Genomic DNA, 20,843 nt, shown 5'->3' on the forward strand with positions numbered 1-20,843 from the left:
TATGTTTCTTTAAAAAAAAAAAAAACAAAAAACCAAGTATTGGGCATGTGTGTGTGGTTAAGTCTAAACTCAGAAGAGAAGAATGTAAAAAGCACAAAAGCTCAAAGACCCTTCCTTCTGCAGCTTCTTTTTAAAGGTAGCGGGCAGAGGTAGGAACATTCTCCTCAAATGTCTCCATTAAAAATATACTACCAATGGCATTGAGTCAGCAGGGGTGACATGTGTTTGTAATACCAGCGCTTCGGAGACAGGGAGCATCAGAAGTTCAAGCTCATCTTCAGCTACAGAGTGAGTCTGAAACCAGCCTAGGTGACCTGAGCTTGTCTCAGTAGAGGAAAGGGGCCAAAGAGATGGCTTAGTGGGTAATGTGCTTGCCACGGAAGCCAAGTACCTACACCTGATGTTGTCTTACACACGTGAGCATAGCACATGCGTGCGTGTGCACACGTGCACGTACACACGCACACGCACAGAGAGAGAGAGAGACAGACAGAGACAGAGACAGAGACAGAGAGAGAAGATGGTGTGATAGTGCAGGCCTTAATTCCAGCTCCCAAGAGGCAGAGACAGGCAGATCTTTGTGAGTTCAAGAGAGCCCTGGTCTCCATAGAGAATTCTAAGACAGATGGGGCCACATAGAGAGATCCTGTCTCAAAAACAAACAAACAAGCACACAACAAACAACAGAAAGATAAACAGAAGGCAAGGGGGATTCTGACTGAAGTACAGCAAGACTGACTGTCTCCTCACCCCTCTGCACATGGGCAGTATTGAGTGTAGACACAGACGATTGTGCCTGCAGCTTGGTTCACACAAGCAGCTCACTTCAAACCCACGTGGGAATTCCCCTGCCTAGGGAAGCTGTCTGTTCAGGGCTCGGGGAACCTTGGTGTTCAAGGAAATGGCTCAGACCTGGAACAAATACCTGGTTTGTCTTATCTAGGGCCTCCCAAATATTCCCAGCTGGAGATTCATTAGCAAAGTGTTTAAAGACCCACAAAGCGGTCACCCCATGCCAGGGCTTTCTCTACCCTCAGACCTTCCTCGACCAAACCGAATCAAATCCTAAGGAAAAAGAAGCACCCCCCCCCCCACTGTAGTGACCATAATGACTCTTTCCATAAAGACATCCAGATGTTTAATTTTTTTTTTCCAGAAGAAATTTTAACAAAACCAAAACAAAAGTAACTGAGAAAGGATCATTTTTCCATTGACTTTTTAACCCAAGTGCGGCTGGTTGGGTCAGCTGAAACCACAGATACAGTTCCCTGACCGCACATCCTCTGTCTCGGGGCCCCTTCTCTGACACAGGTGCCTTCTGCTCCACACTGCTGCTTGCTGGGCACTCACAGCCTTGGCACTGACTGGCAAGGAGTTTCGAAGGGCTGTTGAATCGCCAGACTTTCTCTCCAGCCCCTGGGCCTGGTCATGTGTACAAGCAGCTTCCATCAGTGCTTTCCTGTCAGCGAGGAAATCCCCTCAGCCGATGCCTGCAGACGGGAAAGCAGCGTCAGAGGGAATGGGTGTCAGACAGGCGTGGAGCCATTCGTTTTGTGAGAGCGAAGGACAGGACCGTTCCGGGCAGACTGAGAACTCACTAGCTTTACTGACTAGAGCGGGAAGCAGGCGTTTAAAATAGCGCCGGCCAGTCATAAAGCCATGCTAGGCCTTGTTTATTCCTCTCTGAAATCCCCAAAGCCCGAGTTTGGGAGGAGTGCCTCCTCTAGAAGTTTCTAAATATCTTCTGATCCTCACTAAGACAACGTTCTATGGAGACAGTGGAGGCGACAGGCCCCTCTGCGAGCAGGGGATGCTTGAACGCCTACCTGGGCCTCCCCACCTTGGTCACGCACCACTGAAGTGAGGTCCCTGTGTGTGTCCATCCCATGGCTTGTTTGGTTAATGCACTGGCTCGTAACTAAAATGCCAGTTTAACCACCAGTTTGTTTTGCTGGTGTTTGGTTTATACATAAACATGAGTGGGGAAGGACCAACTTTTTTTTTTAAGTACAAATTTTATTTTTATTATGGCTGCTTTGCTTTTTGTTTCAAAGGGATGGCAGGGGACCACAGCTGTACTCAGCCCAGCTGGAAGGCCCCAGATTTTGAACTTCAGTTTCTTAAAAAGGGGCTGTGTGTTGAACATTCAAGCGGTGTTAACCATCTCTATTGTATTTTCCCTGAAGCTCCCTGTGGAGGAGAATCCAAGACCACCTCCAGAAGGAGAATCCAAGACCACCTCCAGGAGGAGAATCCAAGACCACCTCCAGGAGGAGAATCCAAGACCACCTCCAGGAGGAGAATCCAAAACCACCTCCAGGAGGAGAATCCAAGACCACCTCCAGGAGGAGAATCCAAAACCACCTCCAGCTCAGACAGTTGGGGAAGGTGGGGCTGAAGAGCAGGCAGGAGCGGTTTAGACTAGGGAGCTGCAGGAGGAGCTGAGTCGTGTCTCTGTCCATTTCATAAGATTGCAACAGAACACCCTGGGCTGAGCAAGTTATAAACAATAGAAATTTACTCAGCTCGCGGCGATAGAGGACAGCGGTCAGGACTCAGTTCCCTTGTTTGCTGCTCTCTTGGTTCCAGGGGTTGAACTCAGGTTGTTGGCCCTGGTGTCAAGTGCCTTTACCTGCCGAGTCACCTTACTGTCCTCTGAAATGGTATTTTCTTTCATTTGGTTCTTTTTTGGTATAGCTATTTATTGATGGGTTTTCTTGGTGTCATGGTGTAAAGGAAGGCAGCATGGCTCAGGTCTCTTTCCTTATAAAGCCCCTAATCTCATCATGAGGGCCTCTCCTCTAGATACTATTAAACTGTCAGTGGGGATTTTGGGGTTCAGTGTCTAGCCCATCAACTTTTGTGGGGCTCCTGCAGATCCTGCGACTCTGTCCAGGCTGGACTGGCTCTTCATGTCACGTCTGTCAACGCAGAGTGGAACATCCTGAAATTCCGGTGCACATAAAACAAACACAAGATAATGTCAATGATTTTTAGGTCTTAGGAAAAAAACTAAGAACATATTACTTCCTGAGAACATTTTATCTGTTTTACAAAGATGAGATGCAAAAATCTAACAAAGGTAAAGTCCCCCATGTGGACCTGGAACCAAATGTAAGCTGTCTCTCCTTGAAGAGGAGCTCCCACGGTGCCGTTCCGTCTTCTAAGTGAGTGGAGCAAACGTTAGTCCTTCCTAGCTGGGAAGCGTATGAGCCAGCATAGTGACCAGCGTGAGATTATATTCATGAGGGTATAGTAGCAGTGTGCATGCCTTGGTGGTAGCCAACAGTTCTCTACGCGACAAGAGGGGAATCATGCCTGGAGCTGGAAACACAGCCAACTTCCAAAGTGGCTACGTGGTCCCAAGACCCAACGGATGCATCTCAAACACAGCTCCTGTACCTGAGGCTCAGGGACCATAGTGGAGAGAGGTGTGGGAAGACTGTAAAGATACAGCAAGAAGAACAGGAACTCTGATGTGAGGTTTTTGTCTCTTAGAAATGCCAGGAAAGCTACACCCATGAAGTCTCATCCATACAGCCACCTAAGCAAGACCTGAACAATGATGACACCGGTGGACACGCTCACAGGGAAGGGAAACATCTCATGAAGCCTCAGCTCAACACAAAGAACTATGGGCAACTAAGGAATGCTGGAAACAGGAAAAATAGTCTTCCCCAGGGAAGAGCCTCCAAATGGTTTTCCAATATCAAGTGGTCAGCCCTCCCTGAAGTCATATACATGAAAGTAACATTATACAGACTGAATAGGTTGAATTTCTATATTTACACACATACACACACACTAACAACTATTAAAGAAATTAAAGTAATATATATAAATTAAAGGATATATAAATATATTAAAGTCCATATATATCTATATGTGTGTGTGTCATAAATTTAAGAAAGAGCCAGGGGGAGGGTGCATGGAAAGGATTGGAGAGAGGAAAGAGAATGAGGAAATGATGTAATTATATTTTAACTGCAAAAAAACCCGTTTTTTAAAAATGTGAGGTATGTTTAAGAGGCATTGAATTCTTTTCCTTAGTTTGTGTTTATTTAAATGATACATACTATATTTAAATTACTTACACATTTAAGTTATATATAAATATAAACATATATTTAATACACACACACATATATTTTAGATCACTTGAAGCCCTGGCTGGCTGGAAACTCACCAATCTGCCCTTAGATTTACAGAGAATCTCCTCTCTTTGCGTCTTCTGGAGTTGAGGATGTGCCCCACCAGGCTGGTTTAAAATGCTTGCATCATTTTTATCTCGTGGGTTCACAGCCGTGTTCTTTGCACTTGACAGACAAGTGCTATACCATGGTTGCAACTCCATCCTTTATGCCACCCTTCATGAAACTAAAATCCAGCGTGCTCTGGGGTGAAGGCGGCCATTCTGCAGCAAAACTCGGTCTGTGAAGACTTACTTGATTCCGATGAAATGATCAGAACTTTTTGGAAGATTAGTTTTTCCGAAATGACTTTTATTGTTTCTTCTAAGAAAACAGGAACTCTAGTTTCCTCTGGTCCAAGGGCAGCCATTTCTTTTTTCTCCTCCCCTTCCCCTTCCTGCTCTCCTTCCCCCCTTTCATGCTCCCCGCTTTTTCTTGAAATATTAAATTTAAATATACTATTTTAAGATTGATACTTAAAAGCATAAAATTACATATTTATAGGGTAATGGGTGATGTTTCAAGTCTAGGATGTTTTTTTTTTTAATTTCTTTCAACTTTATTTTCGCGTGTGCACGTATGATATGTGTGTGAGTGTGCTGTCCCACATGGAACTCAGGAAACAACCTTCTGGAGTCATTCTCCCTGTCTCCCTTTATGTGGGTTCCAGGATTGAATGCAGGTCTTCAAGCTTGCTGGGTAAGTGCCCTGCCCACTGAGTTACCTCACTGGCTCCAAGTCCAGGCTTTCTCTTGATTATAGGTTCTCTGCATGAATTAAGGATGGGTTTTAATCCCAGGTGTGACATTTTCTGAAGAAGGCAAGACTGAGAAAGGCTTTCCTAGTGGGTTCCCCATTTGAAGGGAGAAACCTACGTGCACAGGAATAATTTGAAAACCACAGAGTTTGGACTGGAACAGCTCTAAAATAGAATAGACAACCGAATTAAGAAGTACCATGAGCTGGTGAGGTGGCAATGGTAGAAGCATTTCATGGGGTGGTAGTGGTTTGGGGTGTGGTCCTATGGGGTGCAGCTCAGTGCCTCAATTTGATACGAGGACTTTAAAAGTTATTTCTAGGAAAGCAGATCAGAAACTTGATCAGGCAAGAGTAAGAGAAGATGAGAAGAGTGATCAGGATAGAAAGATGGGGGCAAGGAAGAGGGGATCCCTTGGAAGAAAAGCAGGTCACAGGAGGCAGTCTTCTGGTAGAAGACTGGCCAGGTTTCCTATTAACATGAGGAGCGGGTCCTCTCGGCTAGCTTACACCTGAAATAACCACACAGAAACTGTATTCATTAAATCACTGCTTGATCCATTAGCTCTAGTTTCTTATTGGCTAATTCTTACATCTTAATTTAACCCACTTTTATTAATCTGTGTATCACCACGTGACTATGGCTTACCAGCAAGATTCTAACCAGCGTCCATCTCAGGCAGAAGATCCATGGTGTCTCCCACTCTGCTCTTCTTCCCAGCATTCAGTTCTGTCTTCCCCACCTACCTGGTAAGGACACCCACCAAAGTTCTGTCCCCTCAGGCAGTTTCTGTGTGTGTGATCTAGACTTGCCGACTCTAGGCAGTTTGCAATGCAGATCCCTAGAATGTGCTCGCTCTTCTACTCAGCGGAGAGCTCATATGTCTGGGTTTTTGTTTCTCCTCATTTTCTCCTCCTGCAGCCTCTGGCAACCGCCATCCTATTCTGGATCTGCTAGTTTTACTGATTTTTTAAAAGGCATTTTATTTTTATTTATGTGTACAGTGTTTGCCAGCACGTATTTATGGTATGTGCTCTATGCTCATGCAGTACCCTCAGAGGCCAGAAGAGGGCATCAAATCTCCTGGAACTACATTTACTGGTGGTTGTGAGCTGCCATGTGGGAGCTGAGAACCAAATCTGGGTCCTCTGCATGAGCAGCTCGTGTTTTTGACTGCTGAGCCATCTCTCCAGGCCTCATTTGATCTTTATAGAGAGTTTTCTCTCCATTGCAGATTATGAACTCTGTCAGGCTATGAGACACATCAGTGGTAATCCAGATAGCATTTTGCTAACCACCAGCAGCTGACTAAACCTCAAAGGTGGAGCTTGGAGGTGCTGACTCATGGGTGCATTTATGAGTTTTTATATTTGCAGAAATATTTTCTGATATGAACATATTAATTTTGAATTGTTTTACCTACCAGTAGCATTAATAGGAGTCTAATTCTGACTGTACTATGTACATTTTACCTTAGTTTTACCTTATTACTAAGATTACTTTATTGTTAGTTTAAATTTGAATGTCTCTACTGTTTTCAGATTACAAAAAATTTTAATCATTATAAAAAACTTCACACTAAAAGTGTGTTATTTGAAGCATCTTTGCTATTATTTTAAACATCAGGTAATTACAGATTGGGCCAACCCACACAGCACTTATATGGCAGGCTTTGGCTAAAGCAGGGATAGGAAGCAGCCTCGCCTGTGGACCAGGACTGGCTTTGCCCGGTCTTTGATGCACAGCTGCTTCTGCAGGACTAGAGGGGGGTGGAACTTGGGATGGGGGTAGGAGGACAGTCTTTACCACCTTTACAGGGTGAGTCTGACCCCCTGGGGAACCTGCAGTGTCTACGGGAAAGAGTACCAGGATGTGATAAGACGTACTTAGAGGAAATGACCCACTGCTGGCAGCTGGGTGTGCCTGGCACACTAGACAAGTGTGTGAATACATGGTTGAGTGAATGTTTTTATACCTTGGTTTTGCACGGCCCAGTGTGACTTCACGCTCACCCTCCAGCCGAGAATGACTTGAACTTCTGATCTACTCTCTCTACCTCTTGGTGGCATCACAGGCGAGGGCCACCCTGACTGGATTTATGTCATTGCCAGGGTTGCAGCCCAGGGCTCTGTGCATGCTGAACACCCGGCCAACTGAGCTACATCTTCAGCCTGACTGTCATGCTGGGGGATTGTACTGTGTACCTGGGATGTGGTGTGTGTACATCTAGACACGTGTGGCAGTTTTTAAAAGTTATTTTATGTGTATGGGTGTTTTTGCCTACGTGTGTGTGCATGTGTGTGTATACCACATGTGTGTCTGTTACCCAGTGGAGCCTGAAGAGAACATCAGGTCCCTGGGACTTGAGTTACAGCTTGGGTACTGAGAATCGAACCCAGGTTCTCTGGAAAAGCAGCCAGTGCTCTTAAATGCTGAGCCATCTCTCCAGCTCTGGCCAGTTTATCTTTTAAGAGACAAGTTAGAATTCACAGTGAATTCTTGTTTAAAAATGACTCTGGAGGGTTCTGGCATGCAACTGTCATTAGGTATGCGCGCGCGCACAAACACACACACACAGAGAACACGTTTTCAGGATTCTTCAGAACATCACGAAGTTAGGGGCTGCATTTGTTTCCCGAGTTATCCACAGAAGGCTCGGTCTGAGCATCCACACTGTCTACCGCACTTCCTATAGAATCCCAGAGGACTTGTTAGAGAGAAGGCATCGAAGAGAGTCCTCTGGAAGCAGCTGGGAGTCCCTCTCCAGCTTAGTGATTTAAGATTCTATTTTTTTTTTCTGCATCTGTTTGCTTTACTTGAAGCCAATTTGTGTTGGTCAGAGAAACCTAAGTATAGCACGGGAGGAAACGCTGCGAAGGCAGAGGAAGGAAGGCTCTGGGCTAGGTCATGGGGATAATAACTGAGGAAAACAGAAGTTCCTCTGCCTCTGGGGTAAAGACAAGGTAGAAGTGTAGAGGCCAGAGGGTAGAGGTGGGAGAGGACTGGCCTCTGCCATCATCCGAATACTGCCCAGTTCCTTCAGTGTTGGCTGTGATGGAACTGCAGGCCAGAGTGGTGCGGCCTGAGGCCGCCAGTCTCCAGGAAGCTTCTCACCAGCAGGTGGGGTGGGATGATGAGAGCCAAACTCACCGGATGTTGATCTCCAGTGTGTGGATGAAGGCCGCGTTACAGAGGGATTTTGCTCAGCTGAATCCGTCTCTCTCCATCCTGTTATCATCCTTTGGCATTTTGTAGAGGGCAGATTTCTGCCAGAAAATAAGTTTTATGTTACTTGGTTTATTGATTTATTTTGGGATTCCCAGTTATTAAATGACTTCCTCTTCCTCTTTGGTCAATGTCAAGGTGAACGCGTGAGTTGGAGTCTGTCTCATCATTCCCCAGAGAGTCCAGCTGATGTCTGGGAGAGTCCAGGGCAATGCACTGATGGAGACAATGAGGAAGCTATTTCCCAGTGGAGAGGGCTTTGGAGAGCAGATGGGGCCAAGAGACAGAGACGGAAGGCAGACAGACATGGGGTGGAGGTGGGGACAATGAATGGATTGTAGAGGAACTGATCTCCAATGGCTCATCTACGTGACCACTTGTTTCTGCTTGTGAGCTAGCGGGGATTTCACTTGTTCCAATCAAGTTGGCTTTTATAATTACGTCCTCAGTCATCTGGGTGAGAGAGTAAAGATTTCTTCAAAATATGGAAGGGCTCTGATAGGCAGCCAGGAGGCTGAAGGTTAGAAACTCCTTTCTTGACACACGGTTACACCTGAAACACCAGAGCTTGAGCCACAAATGCCGGAGAGCGAAGAGGCGCTGACCTTTCAAGTTTGTGCTTTAGTCAGAAAGGGATCTGTTTGAGAAGATGGTGGATTCATAACTCTAGGCCTGGCCTTCCCTGCCATCAGAGGCTGTCAATCATTCCAAAGTTTAGTGCCACCCCTCTGGTCAGACGGGGAGTGCCATCTCTCCGAGATCCAAGGCATTGGTGCGTGTCTGCTTGCTATCACCTGTATTCTCCCTCCATCCTCCTTTCTCTGCAGCTGTGCACACAGTGCCCACGCTGGGGTCTTTCATTTCTCTGGGATGGAAGGCTAACAGGGCAAGGCACCCTTTCATATATATACAGTAGCCCTCTCATAATGCAAGGCACAAATGCTACAGAACATTTTTATGCTACAGAATCTAAGGTGTCCTGCTCTCTTCCCTGTCCCCTGCCATCTCCCACACAGCAGTAACATGTCTGTACTATGTACGCATGGGCACCTGACACCCTGAGTTTACCTGATGGTCAGCATGGTCTGTTGTGTGTACATGTGCTCCATGTGTACAGGCAAGAGTGACAGGGGTGCTGTCCCCAATTACCATCCACCTCTATTATTTATTATTTATTTATTTTACCTTTCTGAGACAGGGTCACGTACTGAACCTGAAGCTTGCTGATTCAGCTAGGTTGACTGGCCAGCAACCCTCCTGGAGTCTCTACCTCTAATTCCCCAGCTCTGGGATTAAAGGCTTGTCACAGTGTATCATCTTTTCTTTGAAAGTTTGTATCAGTCATGACCACATTTACTCCTCATTACCGTCCTCAAACGCCCCGCTGGGCCCCGTCACATCTTCCTCTCAACTTCACTCCTACTTTTATATTTATTGGCTCCGGGGGTCTAATTATGGCCGCTCAAGTGCACCTGAGTCTGGGGTCATCCACGCGGCATTGGGACCCACCAGTAACCTCGCTCCTAAGGAAAGCTCTTTTCCCCAGCAACCATCAACTGCCAAGAGCTCCTCAGTTAGGGTTGGAGTCTGTGGGAGCTGAGAATGCAGGCCATGGCCCACATTTGTCCGACAGTTGGAGTAGCTGTGAGACTAACTGGGGCATCTGGCAGCTTCCGACACAGGAGGAGGTCGCCTAGCTCCTTTGAGAGTGAAGCAAACCAGTGCTGTCCTGAAAGTGGTCAGGTCATGCTAATGTGGTTCTGCTCCTTCTGTTTTAACTATGAGGTCACCTGGGGAAGAGGGGGACATAAGAAAACTGTGACTTAAGTCATTCCCCACCCCCACCTAGGAAAAGAATGCTAATGAAGCTTCTGTTACCTCCCCCTCAGTTTATGTAGATAAAAAAGCTGTTTGAAAAATAAATGTGGGCATTTTCGGGATCTGAATAATCCCTGAAACTCCCTCCTATACTGTTGTGTGAATTGTGTCTTCGTCCCCCCATTCCACTGCACCTCTATGCTGGTAAGAAATGATTTACATTGGGGCTGGTCCCCGACAGGGGTCCTGGGAGCCTGGGAGCCTTATCCGTGCTGGAATTTTAGTTGGCTTGCTATTGCTCAGATCTTGTGTAGGTGATCATGTGGCTATGAGTTCATGTATGCAGCAGCTATGTCCATATCCTGAAGGCAGGATATCAGGGCCTTCCTCCCCATCCTCCAGCTCTGACATTGATGTGGGAGGTCCTTCTATCTATGTGCTGTTTTTACTGGACAATGAATGAAGCTGTTTTGGCCAATGGCTTAACAGAGTAAAGCTAGGCGGGAAATCCAGAGATATACAGAGTAGGCAGAGTCAGACAGTCACCATTGAACTGCTGAAGGAGAAAGACCTGGAAACTTTCCGGTAAGCCACAACCTCGTGGCAATATACAGATTAATAGAAATGGGTTAATTCAAGGTGTAAGAGCTAGCTAGAAATATGCCTGAGTCACTGGCCGAACAGTGTTGTAATTAATATAGTTTTCTGTGTGATTCAGGTCTGAGTGGTAGTCTCTGTTTTACATGACATTCTTTTGTCCCATCTTCCTTGGGAAGGGAGCGGGTTTGATACAAATATGCCGGCCACAGTGAGTGGTCATTGTTGTTATTCTCAGCACTTTGAACAGCGAAGCAGATCTACATTAGCCCACTGCAGTCAGACGTTCCTCTGACCAAGCTTGGGAGCGGTGCAAATTTATAGCTACAAACAACTATTTAGAAGGTAGTTCAGCAACATTAATATCTAGAAAACCAGCATCAATATGATCTCCTGTAGGGCCTGTGACTTCCACAGCCATGGATTTTGACCATGTTTACAGTACCAGGCATGAATTCCCTCCCGTGAGTAGTCGGTCACTCCAGAAACAGCCTTGCCATCACCACACCAGTGGGTGCATCCTGCTTAACGTGTTGGTTCTGTAGATATGGGGCCCGGCATTGGATAAGACTCCTGATGTCTTTTCTCTGCCAGTAGACTCCTTAGTGCCTTCCAGCTAGCCATCAGGGAGAGTTTCCTGGCCAGTGAAAGTGAAGACTGGTTTCTCTGTGTCCTGTAGGCAAAGTTTGTGGTGTCTTCAGCAACAGGTTCTTACCGTATAGTTTTGGTGGAGACCAAGAGCAATGATAATAGCTTGTATTGTTTTGGAGGTCTCTCTGACAATAGCTGTTTTACATGGTTTTAGGGATCAAACTCGGGTTCTATCTGAGTCTCCCTTTCAGCCCCTAGCATAACTTTTTATTTATTTATTTTAACAGTAAGTGTGTTTTGAGGCATAAAGCTATACACATCAGAGCACACGTATGTAACAGCAAGCAGCTCTTCTAAGGATGAATAAAAAATGTAAATCTTGGGGCTGGAGGGCTGGCTCAACCATTAAGAATACTTGGGGTTCTTGCAGAGGACCCTGGTTTGGAGCCCAGCACCCACCTGGCTGCTGGAAACTGTGATTCCAGTTCCAGGGCATCTGACACTTGCTTCCAGCCTCCATGCGTACCATGCGCACATGCTCAAACCCAGGAAAGAAGAATAAATGAAATCCAGGAAGGCTTTCCTGAGGCTTGTGAGGTTCAGGAACTAGAACAGGGAAAAGATAGGAAGAAGCTGAAGATATGAAGATTTCCACCCTTCCCGTTATAGAAAGTTAGCAAAGGAGACAGGTTTAGTGTCTCTTCTCTGCCACGTGGCTAAGCTCAACCTCCCATCTTTTACAAGCAAGTGTCTCCTAGACAAAAACAAGAAAACCCACTTTTCATGGTTTGTTCATTATTTTTTTACACTGGAAACATTAAAACTCTGGTTTAAACTACTTAAACACATTTGGAATCGGGATTCTTGGAAGAAACAGTCAGGATACCAACACACAGTCAGCAAAGAAGGCGGAACATTCAGTACTGGGGAGGAAAAAGTAGAGGATGGACTAGGCTGTGAGGGATGGGAGCCTGGCTGGGCAGTGTGTTCTCCTGAGAGAGTTTATCTGGGTGGTGTGTTCTCCTGAGAGAGCTCAGCTGGGTGGTGTGCTCTCCTGAGAGAGTTCATCTGGGTGGTGTGCTCTCCTGAGAGAGTTTATCTGGGTGGTGTACTCTCCTGAGAGTTCATCTGGGTGGTGTGCTCTCCGGAGAGAGCTCAGCTGGGTGGTGTGCTCTCCTGAGAGAGCTCAGCGGGGTGGTGTACTCTCCTGAGAGTTCAGCTGGGTGGTGTGCTCTCCTGAGAGAGCTCAGCTGGGTGGTGTGTTCTCCTGAGAGAGTTCATCTGGGTGGTGTGCTCTCCTGAGAGAGTTCATCTGGGTGGTGTGCTCTCCTGAGAGAGTTCAGCTGGATTGTGGGCTCTCTTGAGACATTGCAGACTCACTTGCAGCACAGAGAGAAGAACCAGTCTCATCTTTATGAGAAAAGTGAAGAAATTTGATGTGGAAGACACTTCAAGAGGAAGAGAGGAAAAAGTGATTGACAAACTTCCAGTTTAGGTGGACTGTCTTTGAAATTTCCTGCTTCGTGGAAAAGCCTGCTCAATTACAGGCCTGTAGGCTGAAGATGGATGCCCCAATGGTACAGAAGAACTTTGGGTGACTGTCCAGGCAGCAAGATGTCTCTATCAGTTTTAGAGTTTTGGAAGTTGCTTACAATGTACTTCCTGCTTACTTAGGTAATATCATATCCTTCTGGAGTCTTGATGAAGTTGAAAATAGATAGTTATAGTTTTACTTAGTTATGATAAAAGATAAAGTAGATCTAAATATTGTAACTGTAATTCTTGTTGATAACTCTTGTTTTTATGTAATTTTACTATGTTTAAGTTAAAACCTTCCTTTTTATTTAAACAGAAAAGGGGAGGTGATGTGGGATTCCCTTCTGTGTGCTGTGATTACCATTAATGAGTAAGGAAACTGCTTTGGACCTATAGCAGGGCAGAACTTAGGTAGTCAGGGAAAGCTGTATGCTGGTAGGAGGAAGGCAGAGTTGGAGAGACACCATGGAGCCACCCGTGGAGATAAATGTGTTGAAACTTTGCTGGTAGGCCATGACCTCATGGTGATATATAGATTTATAGAAATGGGTTAAATTAATATGTAAGAGTTAGCCAATAAGAAGCTAGAGCTAGTGTGCCAAGCAGTGATTTAATTAATACAGTTTCTGTGTGATTATTTTGGGTCTAAGCTAGCTGGGCAGCCAGGAACCAACAAGCAGCCCTCCACACTACAGGGATTTCTAGCGAAGGCTGGTGACTGATTTTTTTTTAATTCAAAAATGTTATTATCAGTTTTTGAGACAGGCTCTCAGTATGAAGCTCAGGCTGGCATGGGCATTGTAAATTTCCTGCCTCACTTTCTCGTGTGCTGTGGTGACAGGCAGGGATCACAATGGTCAGTCAGTTTTTCTAACTAATATCATTCTTGGGCCCTGTGTGCCGCCATGTATAGCTCATCTACCTGATATATTCTTTCTGTCCTTCTTTCTGCCCTACTTTCTGTGCCCCATATATGTTGTGGGAATGGCAGGGCTGCGTTCTGGCAGCCCTGGCTCCCACATGGCAGGCTTATGCCCAAAATAATTACACGGAAACTGTATTCTATTAAACACTGCCTGGCCCGGCTGTTCCAGCTTCTTATTGGCTAGCTCTTACATATTGTTCTAATCCATTTCTAATATTCTGTGTAGCCCACGAGGTGGCTTACCAGGGAGGATCTTAACCTGCGTCTGTCTGGAGCGGGAGAATCATGGCGACTCCCTGATTCAGCTTCTTTTTCCCAGCATTCTCTTCTGTCTACTCCGCCTACCTAATTTTCTGTCCTATGAGGGCCGAGGCAGTTTCTTTATTATTAACCAATGAAAGCAACAGATAAGATACAAGACCCACCTCCATCACATATATTATTTAAGTTTCTGCTACCGGTACAACCTGGGTAGGTGCAGGGGACACAGTTATGAATGAACAGAAACACACTTTAGAAACTTGAAGTCTGCTCTCTTGGATTTGGTTTTGACATCTATCAGTCCTTACAGATATTTCACAAATGCCTGCTGTGTAGAATTCTAATTCTTTTAGGACTAATCCTGTCTTATGTAGGTAGATTTTTCTGTCCTGTCTGCCAGCTCCAAAATAACTACACCAAGATTTCTTACTGATTACGAAAGCTCGGCCCATAGCTCAGGCTTGTTTCTAACTAGCTCTTACAACTTAACCAATTTCTGTTAATTTACTTTCTGCCTCATGGCTTTATTACTTTTACTCTGCCTGTGCTTCTTTCCTGCTTTCTCTGAGTCTTGTTGGCAACTCTTTATGACTCCACCCTTCTTCTTCCCATCATTCTCTCTGCCCCCCACATCCTGCCTAGTTATTGGCCGTTTAGCTTTGTATTAAACCAATTGCAGTGAAATATCTTCACACAGAGTAAAGGGATATTCCACAACAGTCGTATGTAGAGGATATGGCCAAAATAAATATTATGTAACACAGTAAATATTATAATAATGTCAATCAATCTCATCATTTTCCAACTTGAGCTGCAAGGAATCTCATACAGTATTAGGTACTGTCTTGTCAATTGAATAGGTATTTTATTTAGGATATAAATGTATATTCTAATAGATTTTCCTTTCAGCTAACATGGTCTGAGTGGTTTCTAAGTGTGGACTGAGGGAGCATGCTCACGTGTCTTTATCTTTAGGTTGCTGTTTCCAGGGGGTATGTTCTGAGAAGAGCCCCCCCCCCCATCCTGCAGGAATGAAAGCATAGTTTTTGTGCCAACACCCTGTCTATTTTAAATGATTGGAGTGGGGAAAACACTGTGTCCAAGACTGTAATTTTCCATATGACACCATCGTGTTGCAGTTACCATCCTGTGTGGAGCATTCTTGTGGTTCTGACTGGGAATCCTGCAGGGACGTTATTCTGAGACCCGTGAGAATGAGGACTCAGTTTGACAGACAAGCTGAGCATTTGAGGGAAGCCCCTCCCACTGAGTGCTTCCATAGGACTTCTCAGGGAGCCGGGTATTGGGGGGCAGTGGATGCTGAGGACTAAGGGTGGGGCGTGGATTCCATTCCAGATAAAATCCCACGCTGTGGTAAGGTCAGACATCCAGACTTCCATGCGATTAGTCTCTTGGAAAGATCATTTTGAATCTCCTATTTTGTCTTTTGGTATATGGTATAAGTGTCTCCTTTCAAAATTAAAATTTGATATCTTGGGACTACTACCAATTATGAGTTTTGATAAAAGTAGAAGTGGTTTTCTGAGCAGCAGTTTTTCAGATGGAGTTGGGTCCCTGTGAAAATTTACTTTCTGGATCCCAGCTGAGTGCTTTGATTATGGAGGTAACGATCTATTTAAAGCACACATACAGGGTCTGGGCTATAGCTCACTTGGTAGAATTTATGTCTTCCATGCTTGTAGCCCTGGTTCAAGGCCCAGCATTGCATAAACTGGGAGGGGTAGCACATAGCATCTTCCTCCAATCCTAGCATTCAGGAGAATGGGAAGTTCAAGGTCATCCTTAGCTGCATAGTAAGTGGTGGGCGCCTGGGATAACTGGGATAAGTAAGACACGATATCACACACACACACACACACACACACACACACACACACACACTGTGGTAATTTGAATGAGGTATCTTCCATAGTCCCGCGTTTGAAGAACTGGTCCTCAGCTGATAACCCTGTTTGAGGAGGCTTATGAGGTATGGTGCTGTTGGACGTTTGGCTGGAGGTGGGTTTTGAGCATTTAAAGGTTTCTGCTATTTGAGATGGTTCCCTCTGCTTTCTGTTTGCAGTTGGAGATATGACTTATCATTTGTTCCTGTCTGTCACCATGTCTCTCACCTGCTGCCACAATTCCCTACCATGATGGATTCTTATTCCTCTGAAACCATACCCAAGCAAACTGTTTCTTCTGTAGCTTCTGTAAGTCAAGGTATTTTATCACAGTAACAGAAAAGTAACACACACATGCACACACACACAGATACACACATACATATACACACAGAGACACAGACACACATAGATACACACAAAGGTATAGTATACAGACATACACAGAGACGCACAGACACATAGATACACACAGAGACATACATATACAGATGACACACAGATACACATAGACATATACACATGTAGAAATACAGACACATACATATATATATAGATATGCACACAGACACATACATAGATACACATAGACACACAGACATACACACAGATACACATACAGACATACACAGACATACACACAGATACACACAGACACACACAGACATACACACAGATACACACACAGACACACACACACAGAGTTTTATTTCTCTAAACAACCTGACTTGGTTTTATTTTATTTTTAAACAGAGTCTCTATGAATGAAAAGAATGAAGGGAGGTCTGCTCGAGGGATGGCTGAGGGGAAGGCTAATTGTAGACATGGGGGAGGGAACAGTCAGAGACATCTGCAAGGGTCCAGACTGAACCAGGCCGGCAGAGGGGGCCAGGAGAGGAGGGGAGTGGGGAGTGAGAGAGAAGATGGGAGGAGCAAAGAGAGTACCTGGGAACCCTGAGGGCAAGAGAGTCTGTGGGAAGCAAGTGGGCATGTAGACAAAATGGCTGGGTTTACAGGAAAAGAGAAGCTGGGGGTAGGGAAGCAAAGTTCAGGGGCTGGCAAGGTTTAGGGTAGGAGGTGGGGTGGGGAGGTGGAGAGGGTGGAGGAGTGGGGAACGTGGGGGGGGGCTGTGCCAGCCAGGAGGACTCTGTCACAGGAGAGTAGGGAAAGACCGGTAGCCAGAGCACCCTAGGCAGCCACTTGTCCTGAGGTCTGACAGTTCCTGTGCTCAGCTCCAGATGAGCCTTGGTCCTCCTGCCGGGCTCTCAAGGACCTCCTGGACCATTGTGTCTGACTGGCTTTATTTTCAACATTTCTATCTATGACAAAAAATACGGATTCTGTAGAAGTATGTTTTAAAAGACATAAATTGTAATGATACAAACAAAAGCAACTACCAAAGCAGCAAAAACCAGCATCATCATCATCACAACAACAACAAGAAGCAGCTCTGGCCCTGTTCTGCTCAGGTAACTGGTTCCATTAACTCAGAGCTGCTTTGCTCTGCCTTCTTTGAATATCAACTTCTGGAAACGCCTTCCAGTTTGCCCACTTTCTCCTCTGAGGTTGGGACATTAGTAAAGAAAGCACAACAATCCTAGAAGGCTGTGCAGGCAGCTGGGCGTGGAGACACACACTGCAATCCAAGGTGAGGCAGGAGGGTCCAGAGTTCCAGGTCCTCCACATAGGGAGCTGGAGGCCAGCCTGGGATACATGAGAACCTCTGGCACCCAAACAGCAGTAGCAACAGCAAACAGAGTCTGGTTATGGCCTAAGTACATATGTTTTCTTATTTTCTTCTGTGAGCAACATTTTCACAGCTTGAAGACATTTCCTGAACACTTCTCACATCAGTCAGAGCTAAATTAATTGGCTCCAATGACCGAAAAACACAGGCATGAAGCCTCACTCGCATCAGCCATGTGCCTTTTGGCCACGCCTCTTCAAGCACAGCATCTCCTCTTATCCCCTCTTCTCTTTCTTGTTCCTCTTTCGTTCTCTCTTACAATTCAGCTGCAGAGAGCCAGGCAGAGCCAGGCGTGGCCTTCCCACTGGCTGCTGAAGGCTGAGAAGATGATCAGCCTGGTCCCAAGGGCAGGGTGTGGAGAGGCTGCCTGGTTTCTCTGGCAGTCACTGGGAGCAGTGTTGACAGGCTTGGGAGAAAGCCGAGGTGGGACTCCGGGAGCCAGCAGGAGGACCTCGACGACAGAGAGAGGGAGCCTGTGCAGCGAAGAGCAGCCTCCCCGGCTCTGGGTTGAACGCTGGCATCAACTCCTAGGAAAATATCTTTGAATAGCAAAAACTCGCTCTCTGTACCAGGGAGGCAGCCCTCGCTCCTAGATGAAACCTTGCAAAAGAGAGAACTCCGTTGTCTTTGCTTCATCCCAGGCTAGCCTCTTGCCACGTAGCTGAGGATGACCCCATTTCATCTCAGACGCTGGACAGAAAGCCCCTGGGAACTAGGGACTGATGGGGGCGTGATAGTGGGGCCCTCTAGCTTCCTGGATGTCACAGACACTGAAAAACGTTTCCGAAGCTATCGATAGATCCAGGAAAGAAGCTGCTACGTGAAGACGTAAAGACCTTACAAAGTTGGACAACTAGTGCTCGGGCTTTACGGTTCAGTTTGCATGAGTTAGTCCAGACAGCAAGCGCCTGCGTGGGCAAAGCAGCTGGGATCCAGCATCTGGGAGGATGAGGCAAGAGGATTGAGTTCCCGGCCAGCTGGGCTATGTAGTCACAGACTTGGCCCCCTGGCTCCAACCCCACAGGAAAAAAGGAGCCATCAAGTCAAAAAAGCAACAGACAAGAATAACACAGGGCCACAGCAAACAACAAAAGCAAACGAGGACCGCAACAATCGTCCCCAAGACCTGACTGGATACTGCAGGGGTAAGAAGGCCCCGCCCTTCAGGCTTGACACCGCGCTAATGAAAGAGTTTGTTGGCATCTTCATGTTTCTACAAGAAAGAAAGCGGCTCCCAGGATAGCCCTAAGCAGAAACAAGCTAGAAGACTGCCCTGTAATGGTGCTATCGCCTAGAACCAGAACCATCAGGGAAGAGGAGAGACCAGAGGGGGCATTTGATGGAAATACTTTGCTCCTCTGCCAGCCTCTCAGGGTCACACACCATAGTCTGTCTAATATTTAGACCCCAAGATAATTTGCCTATCCTAACCGGAAGATCGTCATGTTAAGCCAAATAAACCGAACTCTGGACGCTGCGTGTGCGTGCGTGTGTGTGTGTGTGTGTGTGTGTGTGTGTGTGGTGGGATGTGTGACATGAAGGAAATGGGGACTGCTTGAGGGAGGGACCCCCCCAAGATTGGGCAGAGTGATGGAGAGCGGAGAGAAGGAGAGGCATGAACGAGGACAAAGTAGAATCTAAGAAACTACCACAATGAAACCCATTACTTTGCATGCAGTAATTACTTATAAAAACGCATGTCCCAGAGACACTTGCTTGGTCCTGTTTCCATAGCGTGCCGTGTTTTGCCCTCTCTGCTCCTCCTTCCAGGTCGTACACCTAGAAGACAGGTCCTCACAAAACCGGACAGAGGAAGAGGAAGGAGCAGACGGGACTGCCTGTGAAATCCTGGACAGATTCCTCTAGGTTTTCGATTCCTTTCCATTGGGTAGACCTGCGTTCCTTACTATCTGGATGGTGTAATTGTGTATGGTTGGTCAGAAAGAAGTAACAGACTTCGACAAAAATATCATTCAACTAGAAAAACAAACGAATGAATGAAACCAGGGGACTGACCATTGAAGGCCATTGTTCTCCAGTGGGCACTGTTCTCCAGTGGGCATTGTTCTCCAGTGGGCATTGGTCCCCAGTGGGCATTGTTCTCCAGTGGGCATTGGTCCCCAGTGGGCATTGGTCTCCAGTGGGCATTGGTCTCCAGTGGGCATTGGTCTCCAGTGGGCATTGGTCTCCAGAGGGGCAGGACATGACACTTTGCTGCATGGATGTCCCGAGTCGTCGAGGACCAGCAAGGACAGTTTGTGGGAAGATCTATGGTCACAAAGGAATTTGCTACATATCTTATGGACTTTTCTGGAAATAGATTTTCTTTAGGGAAAAATATGATCCTGGATTAATGCCATGTAACTCTTGATTCCTTGATTTCAGCTCAGTCTAAAGGCCCAACTTAAAACCTGTGCTGGGTGGGACAGAGTTTATGGTGACAGTTTGGCCAAGACATTATGAAATAATGGAAGAAAAGAAATACTACTTCATGACAGGGAATTGACCCATGAATTTCTGGTTCACCCTCAGAAAATGGGAAAAGTCATGGATACTAGAGAATGATCTTTGGAAAGTGTGTGTGGGATACTGCTGTGAATACATTAATACTTGTAATTCCCCAGCTTGATGCAAAAGTTCAAAAGATGTCATAATAAAGCCGATGAAAATTGTATGCATCAAAGACACACTTCAGTGCCTGGAAGCATTGATGTGGCCTTAGAGCCTAGGACAGTTTCATGAAATCACTGAACCACCTTCTAGGAAAGAGTCTCCTCTCTCTGGGAGGCTTTATAACGCGCCTTGTGGGTTTTGATGAAGTTAGATCAAGCTAATCATTTTAGTTCACTTCCTGAATCAGGGCAACAAAAGAGAATGGGCAATTATTCATGTTTTCTCCGTGAAAAGCATTCCCCCCCCCCCCCGTGCTTCTAGGCTCTGTTTATCACAAAACAACTCGATCAGTTTCATTAATTAAACCTAAACCCCCGATATTAAAAACTTCAGCATCCCTATAGAAGCACTCCACTCTGAGTTAGTAAGGATTTAATTACAGTGGACTCCTGGGCTGAGAAACTGAGCTCTCTTTTCTGGCTTTTGTGCAATTAGGTGCCTCTCAAACTCAGGGAACCCCTAATTTTCTTTAAGTGAAAGCAGTTGATGAACTTAAAACCAATTCTACCCTTAGGGTCCTTTTTTCTTTTTTTTTCTTTCTTTTTTAATGAAAGCCTTATAATTAAAAGTAAAAGTTCATACAAACTTAAAAGACTTACATCTCCCCTTCTTTTTTTGC

The 20,843-nt window shown here is 45.8% G+C and overlaps 1 pseudogene; it reads right to left on the reverse strand.

Moving 5' to 3' along the window:
- Positions 1-20,843, reverse strand: part of LOC126515233 (60S ribosomal protein L7a-like) — a 45,176-nt pseudogene that overhangs the window by 11,827 nt on the left and 12,506 nt on the right.

This window comes from Alexandromys fortis, unplaced genomic scaffold (genome assembly GCF_014885135.2).
Source record: "Alexandromys fortis isolate MF-2015 unplaced genomic scaffold, M_Fortis_MF-2015_v1.1 scaffold_153, whole genome shotgun sequence".
In the NCBI taxonomy this organism is placed as follows: domain Eukaryota; kingdom Metazoa; phylum Chordata; class Mammalia; order Rodentia; family Cricetidae; genus Alexandromys; species Alexandromys fortis.